Source organism: Saccopteryx leptura, chromosome 6, assembly GCF_036850995.1.
Source record: "Saccopteryx leptura isolate mSacLep1 chromosome 6, mSacLep1_pri_phased_curated, whole genome shotgun sequence".
Lineage (NCBI taxonomy): Eukaryota > Metazoa > Chordata > Mammalia > Chiroptera > Emballonuridae > Saccopteryx > Saccopteryx leptura.
This window is the reverse complement of record NC_089508.1, coordinates 30,960,187-30,980,425: the sequence shown is the minus strand read 5'-3', so window position 1 is coordinate 30,980,425 and position 20,239 is coordinate 30,960,187. Positions and strand designations below refer to the sequence as shown.

The following is a 20,239-nucleotide window of genomic DNA, read 5'->3' as shown; positions in this document are numbered from 1 at the left end:
AATTCTATTTGCAGTAGAAAACTGACTACTCAATGATGAACAATTTCTCATTTCCCCTTCTCCCCAGCCGTGGTAACTACCATTCTATTTTTTGCTTCTAGGAGTGACTAAGTTAAATGAACATAAAATTTCAGTTACCCAAGACTAGTTGAGTTCTAAATCTGATGTACAACATTGTGCCTATAAATAACAGTTTATTTTACACTTAAAAATATATTGAGAGTAGATATCATTTAAGTGTTAACACAATTAAATTAAAAAACAAACAAACAGAAAAAACGTGAGTTGTGGGAAGGATTTCAGTTTACTAAAACCACTGTTATAAAGGGATTTTACCTATGCATTAAAAAGAAAAGAAAAAGGCCCTGGCTGGATAACTCAGTTGGTTGCAGTATCGTCCTGATATGCCAAGGTTGTGGGTTCGATCCCCAGGCCGGGCATGTACAAGAATCAAACAGTGAATGCATGAATTAGTGGAACAACAATACATGTTTGTCTGATCCTCCCTTTCTCCCTCCCTCTTCTTCTCTTTCTCTAAAATCAATACATTTTTAAAAAAGAAAGAAAGAAAAAAGTAACTTCCCTAGGGTTATCTTTGCATCAGGTACTGTAGAATTCAAGACACAGTGCAAAGAAAAAGGATATAGTTTGGAAACAAAACACCAAAATCTGGTAGCACAATTGGAAGAACAGACATAATCACTAACCTACTACTAGTTATAATAGAAAGCAGATACTTAGAGACATATGTGGGCTTTCTAAAAGTTCTCAGTGGTGGAGTAAGAGCCTACATGTAAAAAGCGTATTAATATAAGCACTAGGAAGTTAATCTGTGGTTTAAGGGAACACATGGCTGAAGAGAGAAGCAGCAGGACATATTTAACTGAAATAGCATAAGCTGTGCACAGAACATCTGCAGCTAGAGAATAAAAAGGATTTAAGACTCATGAGAGCAAAAACTACTTTTGGAAGATGACTTTCAGCTTCCTTAAAAGGTGGAGTATAAAAAATTTAAGTTACTACATGGTTTCTCCTAGAACACCTTTAATTTGTATTATAGTGGGTAGCAGGTATTGGAAAGGGGTGGTGGTAGTGTTTTGAGGTGAGATGGAAAGCCTACCTATGGAAAGCTTTGAAATGACTTCAGAACTGTGACAGGTTTGAATAAAAAAAAAAAGGAGTAAAAGTCCATTCCTCTACTAATAGAACAAAGTGAGACTGGAACTCAAACTTTAAGTATGTCTATGCCTGTGAACCATGCATTTCTCGTGAGTAATTTCTAGAGTGGTATTTGTAATAAGCAATGATCAGTCCAGCACATGTACCAACTGCAAGAAGTGAAAATAAAAGGGGAAGGACTATCCCAGTACATATCCGCTGATTATCAGCTGTGCCCTAGAATAATCCTCCAAAAACAGGATGGATCACATATCCATAGCAGTCTTGATATACACCCGTGATCAAAATATTTCCCTTCAATCTGAAAAGCATCTCAGCTTGAACCAATGTGAACACCTGATTTATAAAGAATGATACAAGAGGCCCTGGCCGGTTGGCTCAGCGGTAGAGCGTTGGCCTAGCGTGCGGAGGACCCGGGTTCGATTTCCGGCCAGGGCACATAGGAGAAGCGCCCATTTGCTTCTCCACCCCTCCACCGCGCTTTCCTCTCTGTCTCTCTCTTCCCCTCCTGCAGCCAAGGCTCCATTGGAGCAAAGATGGCCCGGGCGCTGGGGATGGCTCTGTGGCCTCTGCCTCAGGCGCTAGAGTGGCTCTGGTCGCAACATGGCGACGCCCAGGATGGGCAGAGCATCGCCCCCCCTGGTGGGCAGAGCATCGCCCCATGGTGGGCGTGCCGGGTGGATCCCGGCCGGGCGCATGCGGGAGTCTGTCTGACTGTCTCTCCCTGTTTCCAGCTTCAGAAAAAAAATGAAAAAAAAAAAAAAAAAAAAAAAAAAAAAAGAATGATACAAGAATGTTAATTGCAGCATGTTTTGTGATAGTGTGGAACTGATGTTAATTTAGGTTTCCATCCTTTGGGGATTAGATAACTAATAAAATTAAAAGTTGGAAGCACTGAATAACCCTATATAAAGTAACAGAAATTTAAAATGTAATGCTGACAGTGAGGGTACATTATAGGAACAGACTGATGTTCTCCACCCCCCCCTCTCTAAAATCAGTAAATGAAAAAAATTAAAATGGAATGCTGATATTGCCGGGCCTGTGATGGCACAGTGGATAATCCTTGACCTGGAATGCTGACGTTGTCGGTTTGAAGCCCTGGGCTTGCCCAGTCAAGGCACAGCAACAAGCAATCAGTGAACTAAAGTGAAGCAGCTATGAGTTGATACTTCTTGCTCTTCCACCCTTTTCTCTCCTCTCTTGGTTAAATCAAGGAATAAAATCTTCTAAAAAAAATGTAATGCTGATATTAATAGCACATATCTTCTGATAAATTAAAAACCCATGCAACAACAGATTGGCAATAGCCAGAGGGAATGGGGGGCTGTTGGAGGTAGGAGGAGAGGGTCGAGTCGGTCAATAGGGGTGGAAAAGACTACATGGAGCACGGGGGGCATGATGTGGCATGTTGACGGTGTTATAATGACTCGTTCACTTGAAACCATGTCAACACAATAAAGTAAAAAATAAATTTTAAAAAGCCCATGCACACAAAATACTATTACGTATTTACCAAAAAATGCATGCATATCTAAGGACACGTGGAGAAATACCAGAGTGGGTAACTATATATTAGGGAAGGAATCAAGATGAGGTTAGAAATAAAGGGTACAATTAGACCCCCCAAAAGGATCTTGCATGTCCTGATGATGAAAAGGATCTTGCATGTACCGATGATGACCATGTTATAGAGTTAAAAGGTATAATTAATTCAGTTATCAGCAACTACAATGGGGGTTATGGGAAGAGGGCAAAGAAAAATACCTAGACTCAACAGACTAAAAAAAAAAATTTAAATGTGGTATGAACCAAAATATCTAAACTGGAGTCACTATTAGGGGGACCTAAAATGGAATCAGGATGCCATTAAGAAAGTGAGGCCTATGTAGACTAGACAGACACATTTGTGCTTCAGCTCTCAAGTGGTTATTGCTGCTAAATCTGTTGCTAAACTCAGCTTAAGGCTGAATCCTAACTCTCCTGGAACAACTGCTGCATGGACAATGTGGACTTGACCTTTTTCTGGTAGTTTGTGCCTCCCTTGTTTGAATATTAGAACTAACCAAGCCTTATTAACCCAGCCAGTAATCCTTCCTTTGCATTACATTTTGTGACTTTTGCCTTTATGAACCTTTCCTTTGTTCTCCCTGGGGCACAATTTAGGTTGCTACCTGAATCCCTGTATCCTGGGCTGCAGCTTCCTTTGCTTACATAAATGCTCTTTGCTATAGTCTAGAATGAACTTTAGTTTATAGTGGTGAGATTAAAATGGGTTGCTTACTCTCGCTTAGAAGTCTCAAAGGTAGAACAAAGTAAATGTGGTGTAAGAATGACACCTTCTTCCCCACAGGACTGGGAGAGAAGAGCATGTGTGTTTAAGAGCCTTGGAAAGTTAAACAAGAAATGCCTTCTTGTAGACTCCTCCTGTTACCAGGTCTGAATCTTGCACTTGTTTATGAGTAAGAGCAGTAATAGTAGCAGCAACACCTAATATTTAGTGAGCATTGAATATGTAACAGGTACTATGTTGTATACTTTACATATATTATCTCACTTGATCTTTCCTACAAACACATGAAGTGGTTATTACATTTTCCAGATGAATTTAAAGGTGAGGCATAAAGAGATTAGCTAACTTTACAGAAGGTCAGTTAGCTCTTTGCCAAGCCAAGACAAGACACTAGTCCTGATGTTTGATTCCAAAGTGTGAGTTTCAAACCATTTTGCTATACTATATCTATGTAGAAAATACGAACAACTGTCTCAGAAAAAAGTCTTTGGGCTGTCTCTGAATAAGAAATGTTGGGATAACTGTTGTAGAACAATCCCCAAGGGTAATATATTATAGGTGAAGAGTTGGTCATTCTGCAGCAGGGTTCGGGAACCTATGGCTCACAAGCCAGATGTGGCTCTTTTGATGGCTGCATCTGGCTCGCAGACAAGTCTTTAATAAAAAAATAATAATGTTAAAAATATAAAACATTCTCATGTATTACAATTCATTCATTTCCTACCGCTCATGTTCATGGTTGCGGGTGGCTGGAGCCAATCACAGCTGTCCTCCGGGACAACACCAAATTTTTATTGGATAATGCATAATATACTCGGGCTCTCACGGAATTACATTTTAAAATATGTGGTGTTCATGGCTCTCTCAGCCAAAAAGGTTCCCGACTCCTGTTCTGAGTGTCACCTTAGTCAGGGTCCTTATTACCTACTTTCAGGCCAGAAAAAGAAAAATCATTCCTTTCATTCAGATTCCTGTCTATTAAATCTAAGTTATAAAAGACCAGTGTTTAACAATGTTGATCTAGAAGTGATATTTCTGAACATAATTAAAATGAAGCAAAATAGTCTATATTAACACCAGTGATAATAGCCACTTGTTGAGTTATGAACAACAAATTGACAAATGCTCTACTTCCCCCTATTTATCTGCAAGCTTTTCTACCCCAAAATATTCTTATAATTCCGCCTAGACATCAATCCAACTCTACTGAACACAACCTACTATTTATTTTGTTGTAAAATAAACATAACATAAAATTAAACTGTATTGGACACACAACTTGCTGTTTGCTTAGTAGTAAAATATATGTATCATAAAATTTAACATTTTGCCCTGGCCGGTTGGCTCAGTGGTAGAGCGTCAGCCTGGCGTGCAGGAGTCCTGGGTTCGATTCCCAGCCAGGGCACACAGGAGAAGCGTCCATTTGCTTCTCCACCCCTCCCCCTCTCCTTCCTCTCTGTCTTTCTCTTCCCCTCCCACAGCCAAGGCTCCATTGGAGCAAAGTTTGCCCTGGCGCTGAGGATGGCTCTGTGGCCTCTGCCTCAGGCGCTAGAATGGCTCTGATTGCTGCAGAGCGAAGCCCCAAGATGGGCAGAGCATCGCCCCCTGGTGGGCATGCCGGGTGGATCCTGGTCGGGCGCATGTGGGAGTCTGTCTGACTGCCTCCCCGTTTCCAACTTCGAAAAAATACAAAAAAAAAAAAATTAACATTTTAACCACTTTTAAGTATGACATTAACTAAGTGGCATTAAGTACACTCGTAATGTTGTACAACCATCACCACTATACATATCCGGAACTTTTTATCATACCAAATAAAAATTCTGTGTTCATTAAAGAATAACTCCTCACTCATCTTTCCCCTTCATCCCCTGAGAACATCTATTACAGTGATTTTTAATCTTTTTACACTTGAGGACCAGTAAAAATAGAATTATTTCAGGGACTGATAAGAAATCACACTGAGCATAAGTAAATTCGACTAAGATCATGGGTCTGAAATCTTCATACAACGGTGGTTAACTCTTCTGTGGACCGGCACTAAATTTCTGGTGGACCAGCACCAGTCTGCATACCAGCAGTTGAAAAACACTGATGTATTATACTGTTTCTGTGATTTTGCTATCCTATAGACCTCATATAAGTTATTGTCCTTTTGTGTCTTGCTTACTTCCCTTTGCATAATGTTTTCCAGGTTAATCCTTATAACACGTATTAGAAGTACTTCAATCTGTTTAAAGGCTGAATAATAATCCACTGTATGCATATACCATATTATGTTTATCTAGTCATCTGTCAATGTATATTTGATTGTTTCCACATTTTGGCAACTGTGAAAATGCTGCTGTAACACTGGTGTAAAAGTATCTGCTTTCAATATTTTTGGGTAAATATCTCAGAATTGAATTGCTGGATCCCTGGTAATTCTGTTTAACAATTTAAGGAAATGCACACACTGATGAGGAACTGTTTTCCACAGCAGCTACACCATTTTACATAACAAGCAATGTCCAGGGTTCCAATTTCTCCACATCCTTGCCAACATTTGTTATTTTCATATTTTGGATTTTTTTTTTTTTTTAGTTTTGGATAATATTCTAACATATGTGAACTGGTATCTCATTGTTTTGATTTACATTATCCTAAGGCTAGTCATGTTGAATTCATCCTTCTTTGGAGAAATTTCTATTTAACTCCTTTGCTTATTTTGATTGGGGCTTGTAGTTGTTGAGTTCTAAGAGTTCTTCATATATCCTGATGTTAACCTATTATCAGATACATGACTTACAAATATTCTCTCCTATTCTGTGGGTTATCTTTAACTCTCTTTATGTACCTTTCAATACACAAAATTTTTTATTTTGCTAAAACCAATTTTAATTTTCTCTTTTTTTTTTAACATTTAAAAAACTTATTTATTTATTTATTTATTTTTTACAGAGACAGAGAGTGAGTCAGAGAGAGGGATAGACAGGGACAGACAGACAGGAATGGAGAGATGAGAAGCATCAATCATTAGTTTTTTGTTGCGTGTTGCAACACCTTAGTTGTTCATTGACTGCTTTCTCATATGTGCCTTGACCACGGGCCTTCAGCAGACCGAGTAACCCCTTGCTGGAGCCAGCGACCTTGGGTTCAAGCTGGTGGGCTTTTGCTCAAACCAGATGAGCCCGCGCTCAAGCTGGCGACCTCGGGGTCTCGAACCCGTGTCCTCTGCATCCCAGTCCAATGCTCTATCCACTGCGCCACCGCCTGGTCAGGCTAATTTTTTTCTCTTTTGTTGCCTGTGCATTTGCTGTCATATCCAAAAATCACTAAATACAATGTCATAAAAATGTTTCTTTGTAGGTAGAGCGCAGAGCGCATTCCTAACAGCTGTGGCTGATGCAATGCTGTGAAAACACTCCAGCACCTGAAACCCTCCTAGGCACACCCAGGAGGGAGCTTGCCCGCTATAAGGAAGTGACTCAGTGCCAACCACACAGCTCCCTGATCTTTTCAGCCATTGGCTGTGAAGGACACGCTGTAACACCCTATAGGCTGAACCTGTGTATATAGGCTAGCTTGCTTCCTGAATAAAGTGGATCTGCATCACTGAACCTGGTCCCTGGAGTCGGGTCTCTGCGTCTCTGTCGTCCTCACCCCCGGTGGGCTTGTCCACAATTCTTGGCCCTGGCCAGTTGACTCAGTGGTAGAGTGTCAGCCCAGCGTGTAGACGTCCTGGGTTCAATACCTGGTTAGGGCACACAGGAGAAACTCCCATCTGCTTCTCCACCCCTTCCCCTCTTACTTATCTCTCTCTTCTCCTCCCCTCCTGCAACCAAGGCTCAATTAGAGCGAGTTGGCCCTGCGTGCTCAGGATGGCTTGGTGGCCTCCGCCTCAGGTGCTAAAAAATGTTTCTGGTTGCATTGGAGTAAAGGCACCAGATGGGCAGAGCACTGCCACCTAGTGGGCTTGCCAGGTGGACCCCAGTTGGGGCACATGCAGGAGTCTGTCTCTGCCTCCCTCCTCTCACTAAAATAAAATAAATAAAAAGAAATAAAAATTTTATTTATTGACTTTAGAGAGAGGAAGGGAGAGAGAGCGACATACAGACCATTGATCTATTCCTGTATGTGCCCTGACTGGGGATCGAACTGGTAACCTTTGTCTCGGGACAATGCTCTAACCAACCAAGCTAACTGGCCAGGGCTACATCGATTGATTTTATTCATTTCAGAGAAGAGAGAGAGAGAGAGAGAGAGAGAAAGAGAGAGAGAAGTGGGAGGAGCAGGAAGCATCAACTCCCATATGTGCCTTGACCAGGCAAGCCCAGGGTTTCAAACCTGCGACCTCAGCATTCCAGGTCAAGGCTTTATCCACTGCGCCACCACAGGTCAGGCTACATCGATTGATTTTAAATGTCTTTGCATTTTTGGAATAAATCCCACTTTATAATGGTACACAATGCTCTTAATATGCTGCTGAATTAAAGCAACGTAGTGCTGTGATTGGCCTAACTTTCTGTATGGAAGCAATTTGTGGATCACAACCACAGGGTACAGACCCAAGTAGAATCTAGCAACTTCACCGAGTTGATGAGACAGAGATAATAAGTTTTGGGAGGTTAAGGTTGCTAGAAATTATAGGGTAAGTTCTGGAAAAGAGACAAAAAAAGAGCTCCATGTACCTGCATGTGTCTTTACCTTGTACTAGGCCATGCATATGTTGAGTGAAACTCCACAAAGTTAGAAAAGCAAAAACTATAAAGTTGTATGCTGAATAATTCTCTGAGCTCATGTGAGGCAGAGAGACCATCAAATTCTGACAATCCAGAATGAAAATGCTCAATGACTCACTTGGTAATTCAGTCTAGATCCACTTAGGACATACGTCATATATAGGGTTGAACTACCCCTGAACTGAATGTTACTTTAGAACCATCCTAGAAAAGCTTCCAAAGAGGCCTTAAAGAAATCAAACTCACCTGAAAGTTACTTAACTGCCTGCCAAAACAAAGTTCAACAATGTAGCACTAATAGTTAATGTACAAAAACAAAATGCAGATACTCAATGTAATACTCACAGAATCCAAAATTTAATTAAAAATTAACTGCAAAGAAGTAAGAAAACATGACCCATCATCAAGAGAAAAACCACTCAAAAGAAACAGACCAGAAAAAATAGAGGATGAAATTAGCAGGTGAGGATGTTTAAAAGGTCATTATAACTAGATGAAAATAATTAAAGTCAAACATAATGAGAAAATGGAAGATTTTTTTCAAGTCCTTAATCCATTTGAATTGCTTTTGTATATGGTGTAAGATGGCAGTTCAGTTTCATTCTTCTATATTTGGCTGTCCAGCTTCTCCAACATGATTTATTAAAGAGACTATCCTTTTCCCATTCTATATTCTTAGCATCTTTGTAAAAAATTGACTATAGATGCCTGAGTTTACTTCTGGACTCTGTATTGTGCTGCATTGATCTACATATGAAAATAGAAGAATCTATAAAAAATACATTTAAAAAATCCATCTGAAATGAAAAATACACCGAATGTGATTAACATCAAACTTAATACCATAAAAGAAAAGATCAGTGGCCCTGACTTGTGGCTCAGTGGATAGAACACCCACCCACATATGAATGTCCTGGGTTCGATTCCTGGTCAGAGCACATAGGAGAAGTGACCATCTGCTTCTCCCACCCCTCACTCTCCTCCTTCTTTCCTTCTTTTCCCAAGCCAGTGGCTCAATTCATTTGGTTGTCGCCTCACACACTGAGGATAGCTCCACTGGAGCACATCAGACTCAGGCACGAAAAATAGCTCTGTACTCAAGCATCAGCCCCAGATGGGGTTGCCAGGTGGCTCCAGGTTGGGGCACATGTGTGAGTCTGCCTCACTGTCTTCCCTCCACTCATCTAAAAAAGAAAAAAGAAAAGAAAGAATAAAAAGGAACCACAGAAAAGATGAATTCAGTAAAGTAGTAGATTACAAAATAAATATCCAGAAGTCAGCAGCATTTTTATACACCAATAAAGAACTATCAGAAAGGGAAACTGAGAAAACAAACCCATTTACAGTTGCAGTAAAAAAAGTAATCTGGGAATAAATTTAACCAAGGATGTAAAAGACCTGTACTTGACCTGATCAGTGGTGGCACAGTGGGTAGAGCATTGGACTGGGATGCGAAGGACCCAGGTTTGAAACCCCGAGGTCACTGGTTTGAGCCTAAAGGTCACTCGCTCTGCTGTAATCCACTGGTCAAGGCACATATGAGAAAGCAGTCAATGAACAACTAAGGAGACACAATGAAGAACTGATGCTTTTCATCTCTCTCTCTCTCTCCTGTCTGTGTCCCTATCTGTCTCTCTCTCTGTCTCTGTCACACACACACAAACACACAAACGACCTGTACTTGGAAAACTATAAGACACTGAAGAAGATACAAACAAGCGGAAGCATACACAGGGTTCACGGATAAGAAGAATTAACATCATTAAAATGTCCATACTACCCAAAGCAATTTACAGATTCAGTGCAATTCCTATCAAGATACCAATGGTGTATTTCACAAAACTAGAACAAATATTCCAAAAATGTATATGGAACCACAAAAGACCCTGAGTAGCCACAGCAAACTTGAGAAAGAAGGGCAGAGTTGGAGAAGTCACACTACCTGATATCAAACTACGTATACTACAAGTCCGCAGTAACCAAAACAGCTTGTTACTGGCATAAAAACAGACATATAGATCAATGGAACAAAACAGAGAGCTCAGAAATAAACACATACTTTTATGGGTTGTGAAGACCCTCATAGTGAAAGCCAGTATTGAGCTCTGGCTCTCATGAGAAACTGCAAGCAGCACTAGCTCCCGTTTTGGGCAACTGGCATGGGTACCATCTCCCCTGCATACCTGGGTTAGTTTAGCCTTGGTTCCAAGGTGCTCCTAGCTCAGGCACCCAGAAGACTGCCTTGTAGGGCACGGGCTAGCTAACACAACAAGTTGACATCACCACACTGATGTAACAGCTGATGTAATATTGGTTCTATCCCACTATTGTCCCTAAGCCCTTTATCTACTTGTACCGACGCTGCTAGACAAAACAAAACAAACAAAAAACATCAGAATTCAAAATAAACACTGAAAAAACAAAAAACTCATCAAAAACAAAAATAACAGCAACAATAAAAACATCAAAAACAACAAAAATAAAACAATAAAATATTTAAAAATGTACCATGCTGCCATGGCTCCTTGTACTTTTCTTCACATTGGGGATCTCACCACCTAAATCATCCCTTGTGGAGCAGGTATACTTCAACATGGATCAATTAATATTTGACAAAGGTAAAAACATACACTAGAGTAAAAACAGTCTATTCAATAAATGGTATTGGGAATACTGGACCGATATGTGCAAAAAATGAGACTGGACCATCTTAAACCATACACAAGAATATACTCAAATGGATTAAAGACTTAAATGTTAGATTGAAACCATAGGAATCCTAGAAGAAAAGATAGGCAGTAAAATTTCATACATTTCTTGTAGCAACCTTTTTTCTGATATATCTCCTTGGGCCAGGGAAACAAAAGAAAAAAATGAGCAAATGGGACTACATCGAATTAAGGCTTTTAGCACGGTAATAGAAAGCATCAACAAAATGAAAAGAAATCCCACTGAGTGAGAGAACACAGTCGCCAATGATACATCTGATAAGGGGTTAATGTCCAAAATTTATAAAGAACTTCTAAAACTCACCAAAAAAACTCCAATTGAATTAAAAAATGGGCCAAGATCCTGAATAGATACTTCTCCAAAGAGAACACACTGATGGCCAATGGACATATGCAAAGATGCTCAATGTCACTAATCATGAGAGAAATGCAAATTAAAACCTCAATGAGATATCACCTCACACTTGTCAGAATGGCTAGCATCAATAAACTCACAAACAACAAATGTTAGCAAGGAGGTGGAGAAAATGGAACCCTCCTGAACTGTTGGGAATGCAGATTGGTGCAGCCACTGTATAAACAGCAGTATAGAGTTACCTCAAAAAAAAATTAAAAACAGAACTGCCTTATGACCCAGCAATTCCACTCCTACGAATATATCCAAAAACCCTGAAGCACTGATTGAAAGAATATATGCACCCCTATGTTCACTGCAGCATTATTCACAATAGCCAAGATATGGAAGCAGCCCAAGTGGCCACGTGTATAAAAAAGCTGTGGTACATTTGCATAATATACAGAATACTAGTTGGCTGTAAAAAAAAAAGGAAATCCTATTCTTTTGCAACAGCATGGATAAACCTAGAGAGCTTTATGCTAAGTAAAATAAGCCAGTCAGAGAAAGTACCATATCATTTCACTCATATAAGAAATCTAATGAACAAAATAAACTAACAAACAAAAGAGAAACACTCACAAATACAGAGAACAGACTGACAGCTGTCAGAGGGGAGAGGGTTTGGGGGACTGAGTGAAAAGATAAAGGGATTAAGCAATAAACACAAAAACAACTCACACACACATAACAATATGGTGATTACCAGAGAGAAAAGGGGATGGAAGAGATAGAAGAGGAGATAGAAGTGATAAATGGTGATGGAAGGAGACTTGACTTGGGGTGGTGAACACAATACAACATTCAGGATATGGGCCCTGGCCGGTTGGCTCAGCGGTAGAGCATCGGCCCAGCGTGTGGAAGTCCTGGATTTGATTCCCAGCTAGGGCACACAGAAGAAGTGCCCATCTGCTTCTCCACCCCTCCCCCTCTCCTTTCTCTCTATCTCTCTCTTCCCCTCCCTCAGCCATGGCTCCATTGGAGCAAAGTTGGCCTGGGCGCTGAGGATGGCTCCATGGCCTCCACTTCAAGCACTAGAATGGCTCCAATTGCAGTGGAGCAATGCCCCAGATGGGCAGAGCATCACCCGCTAGTGGGTATGCCAGATGGATCTGGGCCAGGCACATGTGGGAGTCTGTCTGACTGCCTCCCTGCTTCTAACTTCAGAAAAATACATACACACAGACACATACACACACACACACACACAGAGGATATGTATATAGAATTGTACACCTGAAACCTTTATAATTTTATTAACCAGTGTCACCCCAATAAATTAAATAAAAAATTAATTAAAAAAAGAAACCACAATCAGATGTGTGAAATTAGCAAGTGGTTTAATATACATGTTACTAGAGTTCCAGAAGAAGAAAAAGGAAAACAGTAAATAATTTGAACAAACAACTGGCTCAAATTTGATAAAAAGAATAAACAAATAGGTCCAAGAAGCTCAACAAATTCCAATCAGGATAAACACAAAAGAAACCAGCAGCAAGGTATATCATAATCATATTGCTCAAAACCAGGTATAAAGAGAAAAATCTTAAAAGTAGTGAGAGCATAAAAGGAAACATTACAGACAAGGAATTAATAAAGATAAGAATGACAATAGACTTCTGAAAAACTGCAAGTCAGAAAAGAAAACTACAAGTAAACTTAGAATTCTTAAAATGCTAAGAGAAAACCAGTGAATATAACCTTCAAAAAATAAGGCAACATAAACACTTTTTTAGAAAAATAAAAGCCGGGAGAATTTACTGCAAGTAGATCTGTACCATGATAAATGTTAAAGAAGATTCTTCAGGCAAAAGAAAAATAATATTGAATGGAAACTTGGATCTATGTGAAGAAATGAATACCACCAGGAATCATAAATGAATGGGTAAATACAAATTAAAATTAAAGCCTGACCAGGTGGTGACTCAGGGGATAGAGCACCGACCTAGGACACCGAAGACCCAGGTTTGAAATCCTAAGGTCACTAGCTTGAGCACGGGCTCATCTGGCTTGAACACAGGGTTGCCAAAACAAACAAAAATACAAATTAAAATTAAAAATATGGACACATATACTAGGCAGCTGGATTGGCCCTATAAGTATCATAAAAAGTAGACTTCAGAATAAGGAATATTACTTACAAGGAATAAAAAAGAACATTTGCTAACGAAAAAGGATTCAACATGAGGACATTAAAACACTAAGCATGAATATATTCAATAACAGAACCTATTTGAATATCAATGAAGCAAACTACAAGAAAAGGGCATCAAAAATGACAGTTGCAGATTTCAACACCTCTCAGTAATTGATAGAAGAGGTAAACAAAAAAATCAGTAAAAATACAGAATGCTTGAACAATACTAAGAACCAACTTGACTTAATTTTCCTTCTACAGCAGTGGTCCCCAACCCCTGGGCCGCGGACCGGTACCGGTCCGTGGGCCATTTGGTACCGGTCCGCAGAGAAAGAATAAATAACTTACATTATTTCCGTTTTATTTATATTTAAGTCTGAATAATGTTTTATTTTTAAAAAATGACCATATTCCCTCTGTTATATCCGTCTAAGACTCACTCTTGATGCTTGTCTCGGTCACGTGATACATTTATCTGTCCCACTCTAAAGGCCGGTCTGTGAAAATATTTTCTGACGTTAAACTGGTCCGTGGCCCAAAAAAGGTTGGGGACCACTGTGCTACAGAACACCACACTCAACTCTAGAAGTAAATCTCAGTAAATTCCTTCCTTCCTTCTTCTTCCTTCCTTCCCTCCCTCCCTCCCTCCCTCCCTCCCTCCCTCCCTCCCTCCCTCCCTCCCTCCCTCCCTCCCTCCCTCCCTCCCTCCCTCCCTCTCTCTCTCTCTCTCTCTCTCTCTCTCTCTTTCTTTCTTTCTTTCTTTCTTTCTTTCTTTCTTTCTTTCTTTCTTTTTGTATTTTTCCAAAGTAAGAAGTGCCAGGGAGGCAGACAGACAGACTACCGCATGCTCTTGACCGGGACCCACCCGGCATGCCCACCAGGGGGCGATGCTCGGCTCCTCTGGGGCATTGCTCTGCTGCAATTGGAGCCAATCTAGCACCTGAGGCAGAGGCCACAGAGCCATCCTCAGCGCCCGGGCAAACTCTGCTCCAATGGAGCCGTGGCTGCAGAAGGGGAAGAGAGAGACAGAGAGGAAAGGGGGAAGGGTGGAGAAGCAGATGGGCCCTTTTCCTGTGTGCCCTGGCTGGGAATCGAACCCGGGACTCCCACTCATCGGGCCTATGCTCTACGGCTGAGCCAACTAGCCAGGGCCAAATTTCTTTTTCTTTTTAATTTTACTTTTAGGTGAGAGGAGGGGAGATAGTAAGGCAGACCCGTACATGCACTCCAACTGGGATCCACCTGGCAACCCTGCCATCTGGGGCAGATGCTCAAGTACCGAGCCATCTTTAGTGCCTGTGGCTGACTCACTTGGACCAACCAAGCTATCCTAGCACCCAGGGCCACGTTTGAACCAACTGATCCACTGGCTGCAGGAGAGGAAGAGGAAGAGGAAGAGGGAGAGAAGGGGGAGAAGGGGGAGAAGGGGAGAGAAACAGATGGGTGCTTCTTCTGTGTGCCCTGACCGGTAATCGAACCTGGGACATCCACACACTAGGCTGATGCTCTATCCATGGAGCCACCAGCCAGGACTGATAAATTTCAAGACAGAATTGAATGAGAAACCAGCAAATATTACTCTTAGTCTTATTGGGCTACCATAACAAAAATACCACAGACTGGATGGTTAAACAACAAAAATTCTGTTCTGATCGATTGGCCAGCCCAAGATCCAGGTACCAGGCAAGGTAAGTTTCACTCTCAGGCCTCTTCTCTTGACTTGTAGGAGGCCACCATCTTGCTGTGTGTTCACATGATTTCTTGGTGCATATGGGTCTCTTCCTATACGAACAGTGATTCTATAGGATCAGGGCCTCACTCTTACAATTTCAATGAAGCCCAATTACTTTTGTAAAGGCACTATCTCCAAATACTGTCACAACAGGGATTAGGGCTTCAACATATGAATTTGGGAAGACAATAAGAAATCCCTACACAATAAAAAAAATCCCTAAATGTTTAGAAAACAACCTATTAAAGATAAAATTATAAGGGAAAACAGAAATGGTTTTAGTTAAAAGACAACAAAAACTGTGGGATGCAGCTGAAGGAACATTAAGAGAAAAATTTATAGTTTTAAATTCTCACGATAGAAAAGAAATAAGAAAGCAAAATAAATCAATTATCTAAATTTCTATTGGAAGAAATTAGAAGAGTAAATTAACCACAGAAGGTAGGAAATAGTAAAATAAGCACAGAATCAATAAATAGAAAAAAAGTTAATGGAGCAGAAAGATGGTTCTTTAAAAGGATTAATAAAGTTGATGTACTGCTAGCAAGACTAATCTAAAAAAATAGAATTTACAAATGACCAACATCAGAAATACAAAATGAATTTTCACTAGAATGGCTAAAATAAAGATGCTTCACTATAATTCCCTGTTTAATTATTCTTTACTCTATTTCAATATTTAGTTTCAATTAAGCTATAAATAGCCATGCACAGGTAGATGTTTGTTCATTTTTTAATTTTTGTACTCCTTTGCCCATAGAGTACCTAGTATGTAGACAAACCTTAATTGGTGTCAAGTGACTGTTAATGCCATATGAAATAACATGTAGGCCAGGAATTCTAACATTTCTATTTCTGCAGAAATCTAGCAAGGTTAAAAAAGTCTGTGAGCCTCAATGAGCAGCCTTTTTAATAGTCAAAAAAAGGTAAAGAAGAGGAAGCCCAATGTCCTTAAAACTCTTATGATACAGGTTACTCTACCTTTTCTAAATGACCCAACCCTTGCCCCACTAAGGTCTATCCTACACAACAGCAGTAATGATAGGCACTATTTAAGCCCCATCAATTAAGTGAATTACCTATTGGTAAAATGCTTAAAACACTGCCTAGTACAGAGTCAACACTACAAAAGTATTTATAAGACAAAACAAAAACCATTTAATTTTTCCAACCCTGTGAGTGGGTTCTATTAATACTCTCATCTTTTAGCTTAAAAAGAAAATTAACACATAGAGAAGTGATGTAACTTGCCCAAGGTCACAGAGCTAATAATTCAGGCCTTCTGTCTCTTAATTACTAAGCTCTGCTGCTCACTGCAATTGTATTAAAATCCAGTTCTACTTTGAATCCATAGTGCCTAGCATAGAAACTTACCCTGTTGTCCTTGCTTAATAAAGATGTGTAGACTGAAAGAATGATTGAGTAAATTCAAATGAATGAATCCAGAGATTAAATGAGTAGGCATCTGTTGACCTAAAAAGTATTGTATATTATTCCCTGGAGACCCAAAGATGAAAGATGTCACTTGTCATTTTGGTACCTTTCCCAAAAGACAGTAACAAATGTGCATTGACAAATAGAAAGTGGAAAACTCTGACCCTGGCCAGTTGGTTCAGTTGCCTGAGAGCATTGCCCCAAAACAATGCTGTAGGTTCAAACCTGGGTCAGTGCACACATAGGAAGCAACCAATGAATGCATGACTGAGTGGACCAATAAATGAATGCTTCCCTTCCCTCTTCCCCCTTTCCCTCCCTCTCTCAGTCTCTCTAAAAATAAAGGATTAAGCCCTGGCCAGATAGCTCAGTTGGTTAAGTATCCCCCAGGAGTGCAGCGGTTGCTGGTTTGATTCCCTGGTCAGGGCACATGCAGGAGCAGCTCCATGTTTCTGTCTCTCTCCCTGCTTTCCACTCTCTGAGAGAGAGAGAGAGAGAGAGAGAGAGAGAGAGAAAGGGGAAAATCTTTCACCTTAAAGAAACAGAAAGATGGTGCAACAGTAAAAAATGTATTATAGCCATGGCCAATCCCTCCCCAATCCAGTGCATCTGATGGGGCTAACAAAGAATGATCTATCAAAGTTGTTTCAGGCAGTACCTGCCAGGATGTACATCAGAGCTCCTTCTTCTCCCAGACTTCTCTTTCAAATATCTGGTAGGCATTCTTACTCTCATTCCAGAAGAAGCCCTTGTTCAAGCACAAAGAAAAGGCCTGGCCTCTACTACATCATCACGTCTACATTTGCTCCCTCGCTTTTGAAATGTTTCAATCTCTTTATTTTTGCCTATTACAATCTGAACCCTCTCTATTGTCCTCTTTTCTTTCTTTAAATTTCTTTTTAAAATTTTTATTTCTTGATTTTAGAGAGAGAGGAAGGGAGAGAAAGACAAAAACACTGATCTAATCCTGTAGGTGCCCTGGCCAGGGACTGAACCCATAACATTAGCGTTATCAGGAAGATGCTCCAACCAACCAAGCTATCTGGCCAGGGGTCCACCGCCCTCTTTTCACTTTTTCTTACTTTACCTCTTCTCGCCCAACATATGGCAAACTGGGCAATGCATACTTATTGCATGAATATACTTTACTTTTGTACAACGGGAGAATGACATTATCGAATTTGTTTCTAAATTCATAAAGGCATTTAATATTTTCTTGTGTCTTTTGCCTGAAATGGCTGACTCTGACTCTTCAAGGAACACAGCAGATCTGATGAAGATCCATAGCCTTTTATTGGCTACTTCTTAAATGGATGCCTATCATAAATATCCTCCTACTGAACTGCAATATTCTTAAAAACAGGAATCATTAACACCATTTTTATTCTAGTATCCATGATTTCTAACCATAATGTAGTAAACACGACTCATAATGTACAGTAAGTATGATTCTCCTCATATGAATATATAGTAACGAGCTACTTTGCTGACTAGTCACATGACTTTAGAAATGTTTCTCAAGTTGAGCATCTATCAGTTTACCTTTCTACTTCTTCAAAGTAATTCCTAGATATTTAACACTTTTTAATCTTTCTTAAAGATTATCTTGAAAAAAAATCTTAAGGCTGACCCTTGAAGCCCTCTTTAGAGACTTGCACCATATACTGTTCTACGTGGTTTCCCATCTGTTCTATCTCCCTGTTACTAGTATCTTAGTTTCCTATCCATTTTAACACATTATATCCAGACTCCTTCTTTCAGTTTAAATTGTATTTACTAGAGAACCCTGTTTATAACTGGTTCAATCTACTTACCAACGTGCCCAGTCATTTCGTATACATTTGCTGACCATTTAGTGTCATGTACCAGGCATGAAGTTAGGAAACAAGGGATGAAATATACATCCTTTCAGCCTTGGCCAGTTGGCTCAGTGGTAGAGCACTGGCCCGGTGTGTGGGTTCAATTCCTGGCCAGGGCACACAGGAGAGGTGCCCATCTGCTTCTCCACCCTTCCTCCTCTTCTTTTTATCTCTCTCTTCCCTTCCCACAGCCAAGATTCCACAGCAGCAAGTTGGCCTGGGCACTAAGGATGGCTCCATGTCCTCCGCCTCAGGCGCTAGAATGGCTCTGGTTGCAACGAAGCACTGCCCCAGATGGACAGAGCATTGCTCCCTAGTGGGTTTGCTAGGTGGATCCTGGTCGGGTGTATGTGGAAGTCTGTCTCTCTGCCTTCCTGCTTCTCACTTCAGAAAAATACCAAAATAAAACAACCAACCCAAAACCGAAATATACATCCTTTGAATCAGAAGAGCTCAGAGTAAAGTAGAGAGAGGAGGAGACACAAGTAACAAATATAAACAGTAAGATAGGAACATGCAGAGTCCTGTGGTAGCAAAAGGATAAAAATAAAATTTTTTCTTTTAATTAAGTGTGAGGTGGGAAGCAGAGACAGACTCCCACATACTCCCTGACCAGGATCCACCCAGGAAGCCCCCCAACTGGGGGATGCTCTGCCCATCTGGGGCTACTGCTTCATTGCTCAGCAGCCAAGCTATTTTAGTGCCTGAGGCTCAAGGCCATGTAGCCATCCTCAGTGCTCAGGGCCAACTTTGCTCGAACCATTAGAGCCATGGCTGTGGGAGGGGATGATAGAGTGGGGAGGGGTGGAGAAGCAGATGGTTGCTTCTCCTGTGTGCCCTGACCAGCAATTGAACCTGAAACTTCTACACGCCAGGCCAATGCTCTACCGCTGAGCCAACATGCCAGGGTAAAACTTTCTATGATGATTCAGAGACTCAACTTTAAAAAAATTTTTTTTAGCAAGAAAGACAGAGACAGAGAGATAGGGAGAGGGACAGATAGGGACAGACAGGCAGGAAGGGAAGATGAGAAGCATCAATTCTTTGTTGTGGCTCCTTAGTTGTTCATTAATCACTTTCTCATATGTGCCTTGACTGGGGGCTTATAGTAGAGTGAGTGACCCTTGCTCAAGCCAGCAACCTTGGGCTCAAGCCAGAGACCTTGGGCTTCAAGCCAGCGACCATGGGGTCATGTCTATGATCCCCCGCTCAAGCTAGCAACCCTGCACTCAAGCCGGGCAACCTTGGGGTCTCGAACCTGGGTCCTCTGCGTCCCTGTCCGACACTCTATCCACTGTGCCACCGCCTGGTCAGGTGAGACTCGATTTTTAAGTCACACAGACCTGGATCCATTCTTAACTCTGCCACCCAAAGATTTATGCGAGGTGAGAGTCAAGGTTTTCTCATTTGTAAAATGGAATAACTATTTCATCTGTTCCTTGTTGGGGGCAGATGAGACAAAGTGCTTAGTGGGGCAATACATGACAGGCACTCAATAAGAGGTGTATGGTATTCACAGAAAGAGGGATATTCAGCCTGGGTCAGGAAGGCTTCCTAGAGGCAGTGACTCTTGGATTGAGTCTTAACCAATAAATAGGAAGGGGAAGGAATCAATATGAAACCTTTAAAAAATGTTAAGTTTCCATAGTAGCACTGAGAACTTCTCATAATCCAGTTTTTACCTATGTCAGCAACTTTGTGATCCTCAACTCTCCCTCTAGCCAGGCTGGTTTCCTCACTGAGTTCAGAATATGCTTAATT

The 20,239-nt window shown here is 40.8% G+C and overlaps 1 protein-coding gene across 1 annotated transcript in view; it reads right to left on the bottom strand.

Annotated features, from left to right (window-relative positions):
* The window catches only part of SYNJ2BP (synaptojanin 2 binding protein), a 43,334-nt gene that overhangs the window by 16,499 nt on the left and 6,596 nt on the right, over window positions 1–20,239 (bottom strand). The gene's annotated exons all lie outside the window — the stretch shown is intronic.